This window comes from Leptonychotes weddellii, chromosome 7 (genome assembly GCF_054177405.1).
Source record: "Leptonychotes weddellii isolate Sample4059 chromosome 7, ASM5417740v2, whole genome shotgun sequence".
Classification (NCBI taxonomy): Eukaryota; Metazoa; Chordata; class Mammalia; order Carnivora; family Phocidae; genus Leptonychotes; species Leptonychotes weddellii.
In genome coordinates this window covers 80035627-80052608 of record NC_138375.1, presented here as the reverse complement: position 1 = coordinate 80052608, position 16982 = coordinate 80035627, and the positions used below count along the sequence as shown (strand labels likewise).

General features: G+C 35.9%; 1 pseudogene; it reads right to left on the bottom strand.

The window, feature by feature from the left end:
• Positions 1-12777: 12777 nt before the first annotated feature.
• LOC115942757 (U2 spliceosomal RNA) lies at positions 12778-12881 on the bottom strand (annotated as a pseudogene).
• Positions 12882-16982: the final 4101 nt, after the last annotated feature.

Genomic DNA, 16982 nt, shown 5'->3' with positions numbered 1-16982 from the left:
ATGCCAAAGCCCAGAGCACACAGGCAGGCAGGAGTGATGATTACAAAGAGGCTGAAATCCAACAAATATAGACTAAAACATCCATTCTTGTTGCCTCTGACCTTGGTGACAAGGGTATTCTGCAGAATCAGGGGCTCTAACCATGGAGCTAAACACATGCTGGCTCGGGAGTCAGAGAAACTGAAGGAAGATCAGGGAAAAGGGAAGGCATTGGTAAGCCCAGCTGCTGCTGCATTCCCACAAGGTAAATGTAGAACTATCTTACAGTTTTCCTTCCTCTCTGCCACCTGGAGTCTCTGCACCTCAAGGATGGCCTAGCCCCTCTTTAAAGGACTTCCACCAGATGACGTCAGTACCACCCAGGGTATTCTCCCTTATGATTAACTCAAAAACAACTGATTTGGGGCTTTAATTACATCTGGAAACTCCTTCAACATAACACCTAAACTAGTATTTGACAGAATACCTGGAAGAAGGTGTGCACATGCTACAAAATGGCTGCTGCCTTCCTTGAGCTCTCCAGCTCTTGTGAGAAAATCTTCCTTGAAGCCCACGTGAACCAGAAGCAAGCTAAAAAGGGAATTCTGGAGAAGGAAGTTAAATCAAGATGACACATCACAAAGCCATTCCACGATCAATAAAAATAATCTCTTTCCTAGAAGATAAATATAAGTAGCCTACTATACAAATGCCAAAGATGACGCAAGAGGTCATTCTCTGTTCTTGTTTTTCCCTCCTCTTCCTGCTCACACCTAGACCTAACCTCATGCACCCATTCTTCCTGATAAGCAGCACATACTTGTGGTTAACTGGTCGCAGGTGGAAGGAGTACACATCGAGGGGGCCTTGCTCTTCTTCTCCCTGCTCCCAGCCTATCCTGAGCTCTTCATCATTAGAAATGTAGTCACCCAGTTATGACCTAGTTGTGAACATAAAATATAAAACATCACCACATCACTATGTTTTGCTTTCATTTTAGACAAAGTATGCTTTTCCTCCTCCTTTAGAAGTCAGCCTGGGCCCTCTGCCTACATTCTTACAGTGCCTTTCCCACCGTAGGCTTGGCTTTGAGAAACGAGTTAAATGTGTATTTTTAAACACATTCTCTTCTACTGTTTCTTTCTTTACTCTTCTGAATTTTAAGGAGTATACAGGTCAAAGCACAGTAAGGATGGGGCTATTTGGGGAATTTTTTTCAATGTAGTCACAAAATAAATTCCTTAACTAGACCCTTGGGTGTATCTTGATAATTCATGGTTACTAGTGGAAGAAACTTTTGACACTATGGGTTCCCAGGATCCTGACTAAAATGAAGTTTGATTTATTGTCCATTATATCTCTAGCACTGAGGGTCATTCTCAGAAATTATAGCTTCAAGCCTTCACCAAATAGCTCCCAAACCTGTATTTGAGGAGACAACAAAGGCTTCATCAGTACCTCCACATTGAGTCAATCCTCTTGCCAGCCCCACCATTATGTTGCTTCTACTTTCCGTAATGAGTTCTTGTTTTGTCCACAGTAGCAAAGCCTCTGCCACATATATATGGCATAATATCCTGGGTCTCCATCCTGCTGCTCCAATTTTCTGCTTGGTTCTCTGCTTCAATCCTGGCACCTACAAAGCTAGTACCTAGATGTGTCCCTCACACCAGGCTTTCCAAGGGTCATCAACAACCTCTGAGTGCCAATAGCTGTGACTGGGTGTCCACTACTTACAGCTGGATCTCCTGGAAGAAGCCTTCATTCCATCAGCCTGAATCACTTCTCTTTGTCACCAGCAGTCATAAAACAGCCCCTGTCCTCTCCCTCCCTCAACACCCTATTCTGGTCACCTGATGACATATACATTTCTTGCGTACTTGTGGGTCAGCCTCATGCTGACTGCCCAACTGTCCCAAATGCCTCTGAATAACTACTGCTGGAACTCTTGCGAGCTCACCTTAAGGATGTTTGGGTTCTCAGTCCTATGCCCTACCAGGCAGGTCCATTTTACCCCTGATCAAACTGTTGTGGTTGGTAATTATGAATGTGTGATTTTTTTCACAGAGATGCAAAAGTCATGCAAAAGCCAAAGCATACCAAGAATAAATTTCACAAATCATAATGTTTCTGTGTTGACAAAATAATTAGACTCAGAACTCATGAAAGCCTCAATGAAGCAATTATTGGTGTTGATTAGAATAAGATTTAGAGTTAGTATAGAAAGGGACTTCTTTCTCCTTCATTTCTTTTTCTTTTCTTTTCTCTTCTCTTTTCCCTTTCTTTCTCTTTCTTTCTTTCTTCTTCCTTTTCTTTCTTTTCTTTCTTTCTTTCTCCCTCCCTCCCTCTCTCTCTTTCTCTCTTTCTTTCTTTCTTTCTCATTCTGAAACATATGGTTTTGAGCCAGGAATTGTGCTAACCATAGGGGATACAAGATGAATTTATGTATTTATAATACACATGGAATTAATGTATCTATAATATATTGGCCCTTTGAGTTCTTACATCATAGAGATTGAGACAAATGAAAAACAAATAATTACAGCTCATGATGAGAGTCTACAGAAATTAAAGTGCTTGATTTTGTCTAGAAAAGCTAGGGAAGGCATTTTAAGGAAATTAACTTGAGTTGACTCTTTGAAGAATGATTAGGATGAATTCAGCAGACAGATAAGGTAAGAAAAGGGCTTTCTTTTGGAATAGAATGGCAGAGACACAAGGTAAATGGGGTACATTTAGGGAACTGCAAGGAGTTCCATGTTGCCAGCACCTAGGATTGGTCCAGGAGCAGTTGTAAAGCAATGAGTCTGAACAGGCAAAAAGGTCTAAACTCATAAGGTCTTTGTAAGTCATGCTACGAAATCAAGACTTTATCCTGCAGCAGATGAGGAGTTACTGGTGGATTTTAATCAGTGGAGTGATATGAATTTGCCTTATACCGAAGGAGAGGCTATACAGAAGAGGGGAAGGGGAACAGTTAAAAAATTTATAGAAAATAAGGTGGTTGCAAAGGAAATAGAAAGGCAAGTGGAACAGACATGAGAAACTTCTTCAAGGATGAAGGCTCTGTCATTTCTGTACAAGGTGGGACAACTCAGAAGTCATTTTAGTCCCCAAGATTCTTACGGCTGAGGCTATAGTACCTGCCTTCCAGCTCAACCTTACCCTCTACACAATCCTACTTCCTTCCCCTTCCTTCCAGATGTTGATTTGAAGCAGACTCTGCATCCCAGAACCCAACCTGTTGCACAAAATGAGTCAAGAGGGCATAGAAGCAACTAAACTTAGAGGCCAATTAGATGTGGAGTTGAGGGAAATGAAAGAATCTCAGAGAACACCAAGAGTTCAAGTTGGTGCTGGGTGGAATATGGTAAAGCCAACTCAAGTGAATTACATCCAAAGAAGATAATAAGTTCTGCTCAAAGATCATATTGACATTTTTGTAAAAATTATTCATTATACATTTGGCTAGCAGAGCACAGGTAAGAATAAGGCTAGAGACAAAACCTTTAGTGTCCATAAAACACAAGCAGGAGCTATAGGTACAGATGAATATGAGAAGAATATGTAGAATAACGTAAGAAAATGAAGGGAAACAGATTTCTAAACAGGTCTGAATTTTTCAGTCATTCCAGCTGCAGCTCAACCTCCAAGTAACTATGTAATGATGGCTATTCACTTTCTCTTGATGATATTCTTTTCTTATTTGATGTGACCATCTTTACTGGCATGTAAAGTTGTTACAAAAGGGAGGAACTGATTTTATTCATCTTTTTAGCCCAAAATATCTTAACTGAAATAGGGGCAAATATTGAATGGATATGGTACAAATATTAAAATGGAGTAAGATCCAACTGAAAGTTGGAGCCTTCAATGCCCTCTGGGCTGAAGATGGTTGCTTTGAAGACTTTCAGGCCTGTGCAACACCCATTTCACTGATTAATCTGTTTTAGCATTTCTTATATCAAAATATCAGGTAAAGGTAGAATTTTGTGCCAAATTTCTGCTTAATGTCCAATGACTGCCTTTATTTTATGCTGGTTCTTTAGAAAGTCTTCTTTTTATTTTGTATGTGTCTTCCATTTCAAAGTCATCAGCATACAGTAGTCCCAAATGACTCTCTCAACAACTTTTAAGGATTCTCACAGCCAGAAGAACCTCTCAGAGGATCAGAAGCACAGCTAATACCAGCTTACAGATTCCTTATTACATCCTTACACATGAATAAAACAAGCTAGACCTATTATACAGCTGTTTTCTCTCCATTAGTGACTGGGAACTGATCTAAAAAAAATTATGTAAACCCAACACTCTACCTTATATAACTTTCTCTTGGCAGCTGAATTAGTCAAGTTACAGCAACCATACCATACTCTTGCCCAGGACACCCTTGCAATTCCAGGAATACAGTGGGCAAAATTAGAATGTAGTCAATCCACAGTATCCCTGACAAGTACTGAGCAAGAGCAATTCAATGTCTAGACTAGTTGTTTCAGTCAGGAGATTAACTGGCTTATCTCAACCCCAAGGGCAACCTTTGGCTCATATCCAGGAAGTCAGCAGTTTTCAGGTCACCCCCTGACTGATCAAGCCATCAGCTGCTTGCCTAATCCCAGCATCATAGAATTACAGAACAAGACTTTTTCCACACAATTTGGGGTCTGAGCTGGCTATTTCTTTAAGGTTTAGTATGCCATCTTGGGAATTTTTTTTTTCCCCAACTAAATACTATTCAGAAATTTCATAAAAATGGTATGCTCTTTGGTAACACTACAGTAATTCTTTACCTAGAGAGAAAACAATATATACAGATAAATTAATGTTAAAATGTCATAATTAATATAAATATCAATATTAATAATACGAGTATTCTATTAATTTTATATTAATAATAATTGATATAAATAATAACATTATAATTTACGTATAATATCTTCTGGATATGACCTTAGGAGCACTGCTTACAAAATTTAACTGAGTCCAAAAAGCCATAATATTCTCTTATATCTTTATTGTTTATGACATTTTTCTTCAAGGTCATTTTCCTTTCTTAAATGGGCCATAGGGATTATTAAAAATACTGAGCCCTCTCAGTTTTGAGGACTAGTATGATGCAATGGAATGAGTGTGAGAAGTAGAGTTTAAATTCAGACTCAGTTGAACTTGTGCAAACCAATGATCCCCCTCTGGGCTTTAGTTTTCTCCTTACAAAGAGTGGTGGAGTCAGTGGGGATGTCCCAGAGATGAGTCCTCAGCTCCTGCCCTCCAGTTCTAAATATTCTATCATCTTAGGGGAGCACAGCCTAGGGCAGAGGTAAAAAGGGTGTTAGAGAAAGTGTGAGTAAATGACTATGATGGACATACTTTAAAATGTCATTGTTGTGGGTGTTGAAAAATCAAAATTTCCAGAAAAAAAAATTATTATTTTACTTCTTTACTCTTATTTTCATTGTGCCAAACCTCTGCATGTTTGTAAAACATCAAGAGACAATTTTTAAACATGCATTTAACCTGAGTGTGTTCTATAAACAAAGCTATTAAATCAAAAGATCAGTGCTGAATAAAACTGCTACTATGATGATCATTAATTATAATTAATATGTTTGACCCCTTACTTTTTGCATATTATGTTAAGAGTTTACTTAAATTATTTTGTTTAATGTGTCTGATAAGCATTAGTTCATTAATGCTACCTGTGTGATAAATATTATTTATATCCCCATTTTATAGGAAGAAAAAAGAATTTGGAACTTAGAAAGGTTAAATAACTTGCCCAGTGTCACGAAGTAGCAAATGTGAAATTGTATCCCAAGTCTGTCCAGCTCCAGAATATAGGCTCTTAACCATAGTATTTAATATTACTGATATTCAATATTGCTAAATTCAAAAATTTATAAAATTATATACAATGGTTCTTTTTTTTAAAACGGAATGAAACCTATAAAACATTCATCAAATTTTAATGCTACTTTATGGGACTTTTATTGAGACTAGCTAAGGGGCTTTATGGACTCAAAAACTGAAAACTGACTACTGCAATTAGTTGTTCAGAATAAAAGCCAGGCTTGAAAGTCCTCCTTTGCATTGAATTTCAAATGTTCCACTTTGAATGAAACAGATGTTGAACTTTAGATTAGTTCAATCTGCATTAGATTTATCCTGTGCACACAGTAAGATAGTACTAACATGGGCACTTACGCTACTTTCTCTTTAGGGACACCTTTCCCCAGACCAGCTTCATCTGCAATTTAAAAGAGGTCTTTTCAAAGAAACAGAGGATTTTACTTAAAAGCACAAGAATTAGTCTAGTGGGTCTGAACCATGGTCCATCCAATATTCTGTCTCTTCTAGGAGCATACAGGGGCATGTCATGTGATAGTGGTCTTCTATCATGTGAAACTCAAAAGGTTAGGGATATACCCGGAGACTTCTTGATATTTTTCTGACATGTGTGAATTTAGATTAACCTTTCTGGAAGCCTATATTTTAGGTTTTCATGATAAAAAATTTCCATGTAACCACTACCTTTTGAGTAAACTAACACAGAAACATCTTGGATTTGTGGATTTCAAATTCTCTAACATGAGTTCAACTGACTCCTGTTCTCCCTTTAAAGCTTGTCAAACCCACCCCAGGTTCATCATAGATTCAGTTGTTTACTGAACTCCTATTCTCTGTTAAAAGGGAAGTTAGCAAGTGTTAGGTATTAAAGACAGATGAACACCAAACTGAGATCTTCTTCTTGACATAATCAGAAGGACAGAGTAGGAACTTAAAAAGGATTAGCTCTGGAAGTCAGCAGCTATTGGAAGTATATTTTATGTAGGGTGCAGCACCTCTCCAAATGACAGCATAGTGTGGAAGAGTACGTCAACAGGCTGGTGTGCCCCTAAATTCCCAAAGAAATCAATCTAACTGTCCAAGTATATTAAATCATCTATGCTAATTGGAAAATACAAATCACAATTCTGTTTGTTCTCTGAGCATAAAACAGAGACATTCATATACAAGTAGAAAATGGGAACATACCACTATGTCCAAAAACTTGGGCACCTTCTCAAAATAAGCTGGTCAAACTACAATCAGGAAAGAAGGTGTACAGGTTTTACTTTTATCAGTCTTAAACTTATCTGGTTCAAGCTTTAAGAGTTTCCACCTGTTTCTCACATGTTTGGATTCAGTGTGCAGTCTATATTCACTCTAAATCACTGCATGAGCTTCAACCATATAACCTGTTAGGCCTTTGCCTCTCCAGTCTGTAAAACACTATTTTAGTCTCTCCTCATTTCTTTGTTCTTTCCATTACAAAAAGTAACCTGAATAGGAAATTTGGTCATTTAAAAATTTTCATGTTGAATAAATTTTCTTAGTAGGTTCTAATCAGTGTTGGGAATATGAAGAAGTCCAGACTGAACTGAGTTCCTTCCCTCAACCTACAAATCAATAAGAGCTATTGCACTGGTTTCTCCCAAAGAACCCAACTCTGAATTTTTTTAAACTCCTCTCCAGAAATTTATGTTTTTAGGCCCTGTGTCACCTTTATGCTTACCCTCTGGGGCTTGAAGCAAATACCAAAAGCAGTCCTATGGACAAGAAAATTTCTAACACTGCAAGTGAATTTTCACTTGTCCAGGCACACAGCTCTAGGGGTCACTTCTGGATGGATATCACAACACTTGAATAATCCAGCTACTCTCCAGATTGCAGCGGCATCTTCCCATCTAATCTACCCATCTTATCTGCACTCCCCTTCTACAAACCTCCTCAAATACTCCATTAATATTTAATTATTTTAAAGATACATTCATCTCTTCTTCTGCTAGCCCAATTGTATAATACAAAATTATGCTATAAAATTACATATATAATAGTATTTCAAGGTGTTCAATTATTTATAATATAATTTGTTATATTTTGTTCATGTTAACTTTTTATTGTTAACATCTTGATGTGGCAGAGATGGTTGACTGTTCCTCAAATACATCTCACTTTCTTTTTGAGCATGCACTTGGACTCCATTCCTGATCTCACCTTGCAGTTAGATGTAACCATGTTGATGGAGTTCTAGCTGGTGAAATGTGTTTGGTGGACTGCCCTTCCAGATAAGGCCCAGGGTAATCTTTCAAGTACCTTCTTCCATGTTTTTTTCACTATCCTGGATTTATATAAATGAGCATGACATCCTCAGAAGGCATATCTTGAGGATGGAGGAGCCCAAGAGATGAAAGGCACCCGGACCCCTAAGTAACCTAGCCTATCAACAGGAAAACCTATTTTTTGCTTACATGAGTGAGAAATAAATGTCTATATAGCGTATGAACCATCATACATTTAGAATACATTATATATTTTATACGCATTTTAGATTGAGTGTCTTTTTGGCATGATCAAACAAAGTTTTGTTCAGTTTCTGAGTAAATATTTAATAAAAATAAGTATTATGATAAAAAAATAATATAATTAGCATTTATTGAGGCTCTCCTGGCAGTCAATGGCATTGACCGACCAGTGATTACACTAGGCACTTCACATAGCCTAGCATGTTTAATTCCCTCACTACCCTTTTAGTTAGACATAACCAGTGTGCTCTCCAGGATGAGCAAACCAACGATCAACAGAGTTAAGTTACCCAAAGTTACTAAATGGCAGAGCTGAGTTCCACACCTGTCTGTCTGGCTCCTAACCTGTATTCTTCCCACTACACCACGATCTTTTTCCCCAAGTTCTTTTTTTCCTTCTTCACCTAAGGCCCCAAATTATGCCATGTCCTTAAAATAAAAAGATGCCATAAAATATTACTTGAGTCACGACCAAAAAGAAGAAGGAGGAGAAGAGAAGAAAATAAAGCAAATTAATAAAATATTTTGAAATATACTTTTATATCTGTGCTTGATTTTCCACTGATCAGTGCAACAATTTGAGGAAAACTACAATAACCAATTCCATAATGGAGTCCTCAGAATTAGTAATTAATTGATATGAGTCTATTATAAAAGTTATTGACAATCCAAAAAGTATATAACATTATCCTAGAAAAGAATAAAAGATGGATTAGAGCACTGTTCACTACATCTACCATGATTTTGCTAAAAATAAATAAAAATAACTACTAAGGTAACACTTGTATGTTTTTATGACATACCTGAAGCATTACAAAACCTTTCTGGTCTCCACAAGGATTCTCTTGAGTTTCTCTTCGAAGGGTGTAACACATTTCTGCAGGATAGCAAAAATCAGTTTGAAGTGTGATTTTTAACTTTTGTTACAGCTTTGATGCAATGAGTAGTCAAAACAATTATTTTTAGTGATCTGGAATAATCATTTTATATTCAAATACTAATGGAGAAGGACTCTAACTCTGTTTCCATTTGAAAGTCTTTGCATTTCCTCTCTCAATTCTCCAGGAATGCATACATACCTACTTTACCCACCCAGAGCTCTTTGTGGCTTAGGAAACAATGCTAAAATCCCAACTCCTTTTTTTTAAAAGGATTAGTTTCCAAAGAACAGTCCTCCTTTAACTACTTGTCTTTTTTTCCTCCTCAATTCTCACTAAGAATAGAAATAATCATAGCAGAAAGGACCTAAATTTTCTACTGCACTACTGTAAGCCCAGTTGACTTCTCTTGCGCAAAGTAAACATTCTGTTTTGGGCATCTAAAATCTTGCAACTCTTACCTGGAAAACTACATGAAAATGAAAAATCTTAATCAGTAGCAGCAACTAGGGGGTTGTAAAAAGTACTGAAATATAAGTACTAAGATATTTGGCCATTCCAGACTACCTTGCAGATAACGCGTGTGACTGCAGTATTTCTTGGCCAGAGGTCATCTATTTTTTAGAATGCCATTCCCTATTTTGTAAAAAACTGATATATCTTGAGGGTGTCTTATTAAAGTTTAAAGAGGATATAGTCAATCTTTTTGGTATTTCTTTTATAAATTATATAATGGTTTAAAAAGTAATCCTACACCTACAATTGGGTATTCTCTAGGAAATGAAAAACCCACTCTCATTTATACATTTTGTCCTCCCTAAATACACGAACAAAATATGCAGTTTTCCTAGCTAACTGATTGAAGGTGGTTGTGCAAAATAACAATATTCATGTCTAATCAAGACAGTTTCGGTACTCTCTCAGAAAAGTGAAATATCTTACCAAAGTTACTGGGCATGAAAAATGTTAAAAATTTTGTTGGTGGGTATTAAGGTGAGTTAGACAACATCATCAATATACATGAAATCCTTTCTAGATGTTCACATCTCTTAGAATCATCTCTCAGTGTTGCCATTGTATCTCTGACTTCTTCTCTGCAGGTGTGTGACAAGAAAGTTTGTCTAAATTTATTCTGATGGCTATGGTTATTTGTCTGGGGAACACCCATAATACAAAAGAATGAGAACCCAAGAACAGAAAAATCTACACTCGAGACTGTTGTGGTTTGTCTCCACAACATCGATTCCCCTTTCCTTCTACATCCACTTATTGGGATATTCTCCCCTCCTCTCCTCTGGTTCCATGTGGTCTAGAAGGGGCTTTGCCACTCTTGATTCTATGACTGAAGCCCGTAGCCCAGGTGCAGTCAAGGATTTCCCTAACCATGGGGCATCTGGTAGCACAGCTGGTTAAGTGTCCAAATGTTTTGGCTCAGGTCATGATCTCAGGGTGGTAAGATGGAGCCCTGGGTCAGGCTGTGGGCTCAGCGCAGAGTCTGCTCGAGATTTTCTCTCTCTCTTCCCCTCCCCCACTGTCCCTCCCATGTGTGCTCTCTCTCCCCCAAAATAAATAAATAAGATCTTAAAAAAAAAAAAAAAGGATTTCCCTAACCACAATGTTGATTCAGTAATGGACATCAGAATTAAGCCAGTTCTGTCAGAGCAAAGGCTAAGAGTTTTCAAAGAAAATAGGGTACAGACTGCCTATAATACAGCCAAAAGAGGAAAAAACCAAGGAAAGAGAAATAGGATCTTAATGAGATCTTTCTGATCCTTATATCCAGTTGTGCTTGCAGCCAGAGTACTTCTGGAATTTTGTGTCATGTGACTCAGGCTCAAGGCAGGTTTTCCATCCCATCACATGTTACCTAAAATACCCTGACTCCCTTCCACAGTCTTTGTTTATTGCCTTAATATTTTTTAATGACAGCACAGGAAAAATTTAAATGGCCTCCCTCTATCCAATGCAAAGGATCAGAACAACAACAATAATAAATCTACTAGGTTTTCCACAATAGCTGAAATGATTTCTGCCACTCCTTCACTCTAGCAATTGTGTGGTTGGTGGCTTCCCATAGGTTAAAGGCCCTTGCCACCAGATCATGCTGGGTAGGGGATAGGCAGAACATTCTCAAGACATCACTCATTCAAGATGACAATTAATAGGGTTTAAAATGTGGTGTTACTGACCCTACATGTGCTGAAAATGTTAGCACGTCCACCTCCAAACTACTACTCTTAACTTGGGTATGAGATATTAAAACAAAAAATAAAAACAAATGCAACAAAAATGTGACATAAACACAGGAGATAACTACTCAGCTTATGTATAAAAATGTGGTTAAATTCAGTGTGATATACCATTTGTAGAAAAAATTTGAAAGTATGTCATTTTTTTCAAATTTTTGATTAAAAGTTATTTTCCTCTTTGAAAATGAAAATTGGTTTTTGTTCCTCTACTTGTCAAAGCCATTTAAGTAGATCAGGTTAGAGGTCCTAATTACAAGTTGTTGGCAGCCTGTGTTTATTCTGAGATACAGTCTGACAGGTATACTGTTTGTTTGTTTTAATTTAAAGATAATTTACTACCCATAAAAGGTAAAAGATTAATGGTCCCAGAAATTGAAATCAGTTCCTTACTCACCAACTAGAGAGAGTCTAAGGAAGCCTATGTTTCTATACCAATTTGTGTCACAGGTGAAAATGTATTTTATACCCACAATAATTCAATTCTTGAGCTTTTCTCTTGAGATTGCTCACAAGGGTGCTAATTGCATTGGCGACTTTTGTTATACACACATGAAGAATTATTCTGAGTTCTCAACATCATTTTGTATAATATGACAGCTGGCAGATAGCAATGACTTTTTATCAATACTGCCAATACTACCATTTTTAAACCAGAACACTCTATAACCCATTAACAATTCTACAACCACCATTTCTTCTTTCAACACAAAACTATAATTGTTTTACATTTACCTCTAAAGAAGCATTTCATCTATGCATAGATTGGTGCCTTCAATTGAATCTTCCAGTATAAAGATATTTATGTAGACACTGTTCAACAATTTAGAAAGTCTCTAAATTGCATTGGTATGATTATTGCAGATAGACTTCATTTTAGTTAGCCAAAAGATTTTAGTGGTTTTACATATATGACCTCTATAAGTAACCATTATTGTGAAGCAATAAATATTTAAACTGAAAAAAACAAAATTATAAAAAATAAGAAGGCAGACACCTCAGTAAGAAAAAATGTGCAAAGAACATGAACAGGTAATTCACAAAAAAAGACATACGAAGGTTCAGTAAGCATATGAACAAGAAGTTAATGTCATTAGTAATAAATGAAATACTTTCATATTTAGTATTAGTAAAACTACAGTGACAAATCATTTTTCACCCATGAGATTACCAAAGATTGAAGAGAGCAATGATACCTGACACTAACACTAATATGTGCAGGTGAAAATGTAAAATGTCAAAATAATTCTGTAGGAAAATTTAACAGTATTTATAAAAATTACTTTTTTAAAAGGATTTTTCATTTTTAGGAATTTATCCAAAGAAAACAATTAAAAATGGTACAAAATATTTGAACAAAAGTGTTTGTGACTACTTTAATATTAAACTGATAAGAACAGATACTACACTTGATCTTAGCCAAAAGGCCGAGCAGCGATGTGACAACTTTAATAAACCTTATGCCACAAAGGAATCTGCACTGTGTGTGTGTGCGTGTGTGTGTGTATGTTTTCTCACCTTTGTATCTTCAGTGCCATATACAGTGTCTGGCATACCAGAGGGATTCAATATTTGTTTAATTAATTTAACTAATGATTTACATTGTGAAAAAATTTTACTCCATCTAAATATCCAGCATTAAGGCATTGGGAAAAGAAATTATGATATGGTTTTACAATTAAATATTATGCACCTTTAGAAAATAATGTCAGTATGTATTGACATGGAATGACAATTACAATAAATTATCAATTTATAAAATAATATGGTTTAATTTTATAAAAATAAATTTTAAAATATTTCCAGAATATATTCTACACTATAATATTGAGTGATATGCATGAGTTATGAGATTCAATTCTTTTTTAATTAATTCATCTGCAAAAGACTTGTATTAAAATCCTAGAGGAAACTACAAAAATTTTTGTAAATCATAAAGTAAGGGAAGTTTTTCTAAGAATAACAAAAGCAGAAACCTTAAAGAAAAAGAACAAAGTTATATAAAAATTGAAATTTTGGGGGCGCCTGGGTGGCTCAGTCGTTAAGCGTCTGCCTTCGGCTCAGGTCATGATCCCAGGGTCCTGGGATCAAGCCCCGCATTGGGCTCCCTGCCCAGCGGGGAGCCTGCTTCTCCCTCTCCCACTCCCCCTGCTTGTGTTCCCTCTCTCGCTGTGTCTCTGTCTGTCAAATAAATAAATAAAATCTTTAAAAAAATAAAAAAAATTGAAATTTTTCTGTTTTATATCATAAACTATTATTTTAGTTTTGAGACTATGTGGAAAAGGGAAAGTCTTTTAAAAATATGTCAACTATATAGGGGCACTTGGGTGGGGCAGTCGGTTAAGCCTCTGACTCTTTTTTTTTTAAACGAGTCCCCAGTTTATTATTTTATTTTTATTATTATTATTTTTTAAGATTTTATTTATTTATTTGACAGAGAGAGATAGTGAGAGCAGGAACACAAGCAGGGGGGTAGTGGGAGAGGGAGAAGCATGCTTCCCACCTGAGCAGGGAGCCAGAAGTGGGGCTCGATTCCAGGACCCCGGGATCATGACCTGAGCCGAAGGTAGATGCCTAACGACTGAGCCACCCAGGCGCCCCAAGCCTCTGACTCTTGGTTTCAGCTAATGTCATGGTCTCAGGGCTCTGGTTTCAGGGTTGTGAGATCGAGCCCTCCATTGGGCTCCTCGCTCAGCCCAGAGTCGGCTTAAGACCCTCTTCCTCTTACCACCCCCTTCACACCCTCACACACTCTCTCAAAAATAAATAAATTTTTTAAAAAACTTTTTAAAAATAAAAATATGTCAACTATATGTCAGTAAAAAGTATAAAAAAAGGAGGGACAGTCTCTGTCTTTTAGAGATACACTTTGAAATATTTGCAGATTAAATGATACAATGTATGGGGTGTTCTTCAACATAATCAGGAGGTGGGAAGAGGTAAAATAGAGGAATTGAGCATAGGAAGGTAAAACAAGAGTAGGCGAGTTGATAACTGCCTATGAATACAGCTAAAAGAGGATAAAAGCAAAGGAAAAAGAAATAGGATCTTAATGAGATCTTTTTGATCCTTATATCCAGGTGTACCTGCTGGGTACCCAGTTGAAGCTGGGTGATACACACATGAATGTATATATATGTGTTATCTCTACTTTTTTGTGTATGTTTAAAAGTTTATATCATATGGAAATTTTAATACAATAAATAAAAGTCATAGAAAAACCATGATCTGTGGAATATATTTACAAAATGAATATCAAGAAATTAAATAAATTCTCAGTATATATTGAACTCATAAATTCAAAATATTAAATTGGTAAGCACATTAACAACCAAAAGAAAAGAAGAAATGACAATGACCAGTAAGCATATGAAAATAATTGTATGCTTATATAATATTAGATACATCTAACAATCAAAGAAATTTTATTTAAAATGGCATAAAATTTCTCAACTAATAATACTGTTTTAAAATGACAAAAATCTATTTCTGACTTGAGTAAAGTGGCAATTTGAAATACCCTTGATGAGCAGGTAAGTTGTCACAAAGTTTCTGGTAATACTTACTTAAAATCTTAACATTTACTTATCCTTAGCCCAGCAATTTTACTTCTAGGAATATAAACTAAGAAAAAAATCATGGATGTGCAAAAAAATTTATCCAGAGAAATACATCAAAGTGATATTTATATAAAAGAAATATAAATAACCTAATGTATAAAAATAGGGGCATTAAGTCACTATGGTAGACTTACCAACGGAATTTTCTTTATCCTTTTCTTCACTCATTTATTTATTTATTTTCAAAAATATTTAACTGAGTGTCAGGCACCGGTTAGGCACTGGGAGTACAATAATGAATAAAGACACATTTCAGGCTTCACATGATAGAAAAAAGCTGGGGTGAGGAGTTGTGGCCACTTGGGGTGGTAATCAAGGAAGCCTCACTTAGCGGGGGTTGAAAAATGGGAGACATGAAGAATAAGCAATGACTCAAAAAAGATGATTCTGGTCATTAAAATAATTCCACATTTAAAACATCAGAAAATGTTCATGTTAAATTAATGTGGAATAAGCAAGTGCCAAAATTACATGTAATATAGTAATAATATCTATAAATATGTACATCACACATACAATTGGAAGGTTAGATACCAAAATTTCAATGGCTATTTTTGGGTGGAAAAATTCTGAGTGATTTTCTTTTTATTTATCACTGATATGCAAATTTTCTGTAATAAGAAAATAACATTTTCTTCACTATGTATTGCTTTACAATAAGAACACAATGACTAAAAAAGAATAATTAAGAATTTTTACATTTATGAAATTATGGTTTCAAATACAGGTACTCTACGGTTGAAGGTGTGCCAATTATTGAAGCTATAGGACATGTGTGACTCGCCTTTCCTTAAATATTAAATATACTAGAATATTTGGAGAAACAATACAGTGATTCAAATAACTGACTATGTAAAGGGAGCTCACACTAAGATAGACACATTATTTGTGTGGTATCTACTGGAAATATTGAGACTCATTTACTGAGCACACACTATATTGTCAAGGCACTTTGCTAAGTAGTAGACATCAACAGAAAATATGGACAGGGCTTCTATGTTCATAAAATTTATATTCCAATATTTATCATCAAAAGAGGATATATAAAATTTTACGTCAATTTTATTAATATTCATTCAACAAATATCTACAGAATGTCTACTATGTCAGACAATGCTCTAGGTAATGGGGATATAGTAGTGAACAAATACTCCATATTTGCTACAAGTTAAACAAGTCCCAAATAAAGGAAAAAAACAACTTACACATAATCAATAGAACTACTCTCTAACTGCCTGAATTTTAAAATTTAAACTGTTCATATATGTAATGTTATGTAATATATAAGAAAATGATTTCCATATTTCTTTATATATATTAAGCCCAAAGTATTTTCCATCTTACTGATTTCCAAAATAATAGTGTTGACCAGTATAGGATAAGAGGATAGTAATATTCTTTTTCACAAAAAAGACACTGGAGAAACATTCAAGTTGAAATGTTAAAAGAAAACAAAAATCAACTGCTGCATATTTTTCTTATCATGATTCCCTGGGTAAGCCTCATTCTCCTGAGGGCTGCCAGAGAATACAACTAATAAAGCTAAGTGACTTGCAGAATGTTGAAAATGCTAGATGGTGATTGACTGGGGAAGCCATGATGTATAATTTATCCAAGTGGCAAGCAGCCTGAGCAAGCTCTAATGTAATTTTGGGCTTAATTATTTGGAAAAAAAGGTAAATGGTACATGAATGAAATCCATAAACGATACAAACCTGAGAGTTATAAATGCCAATGAGAAGAGGAAATAGTGCAGAGGTGTAGGGAAGTAACACGTATCAGGAGGCAATAGCCCAGAGAAGCAACATGTGAAAATAGGCAGGAGATATGGAGGACTAATGCTGTCTACTAGGCCTGTCAACTGGAAAACTATTTGTGAAGGTTTGCAAACCATATACTCACTCTTGTACACATGTTACC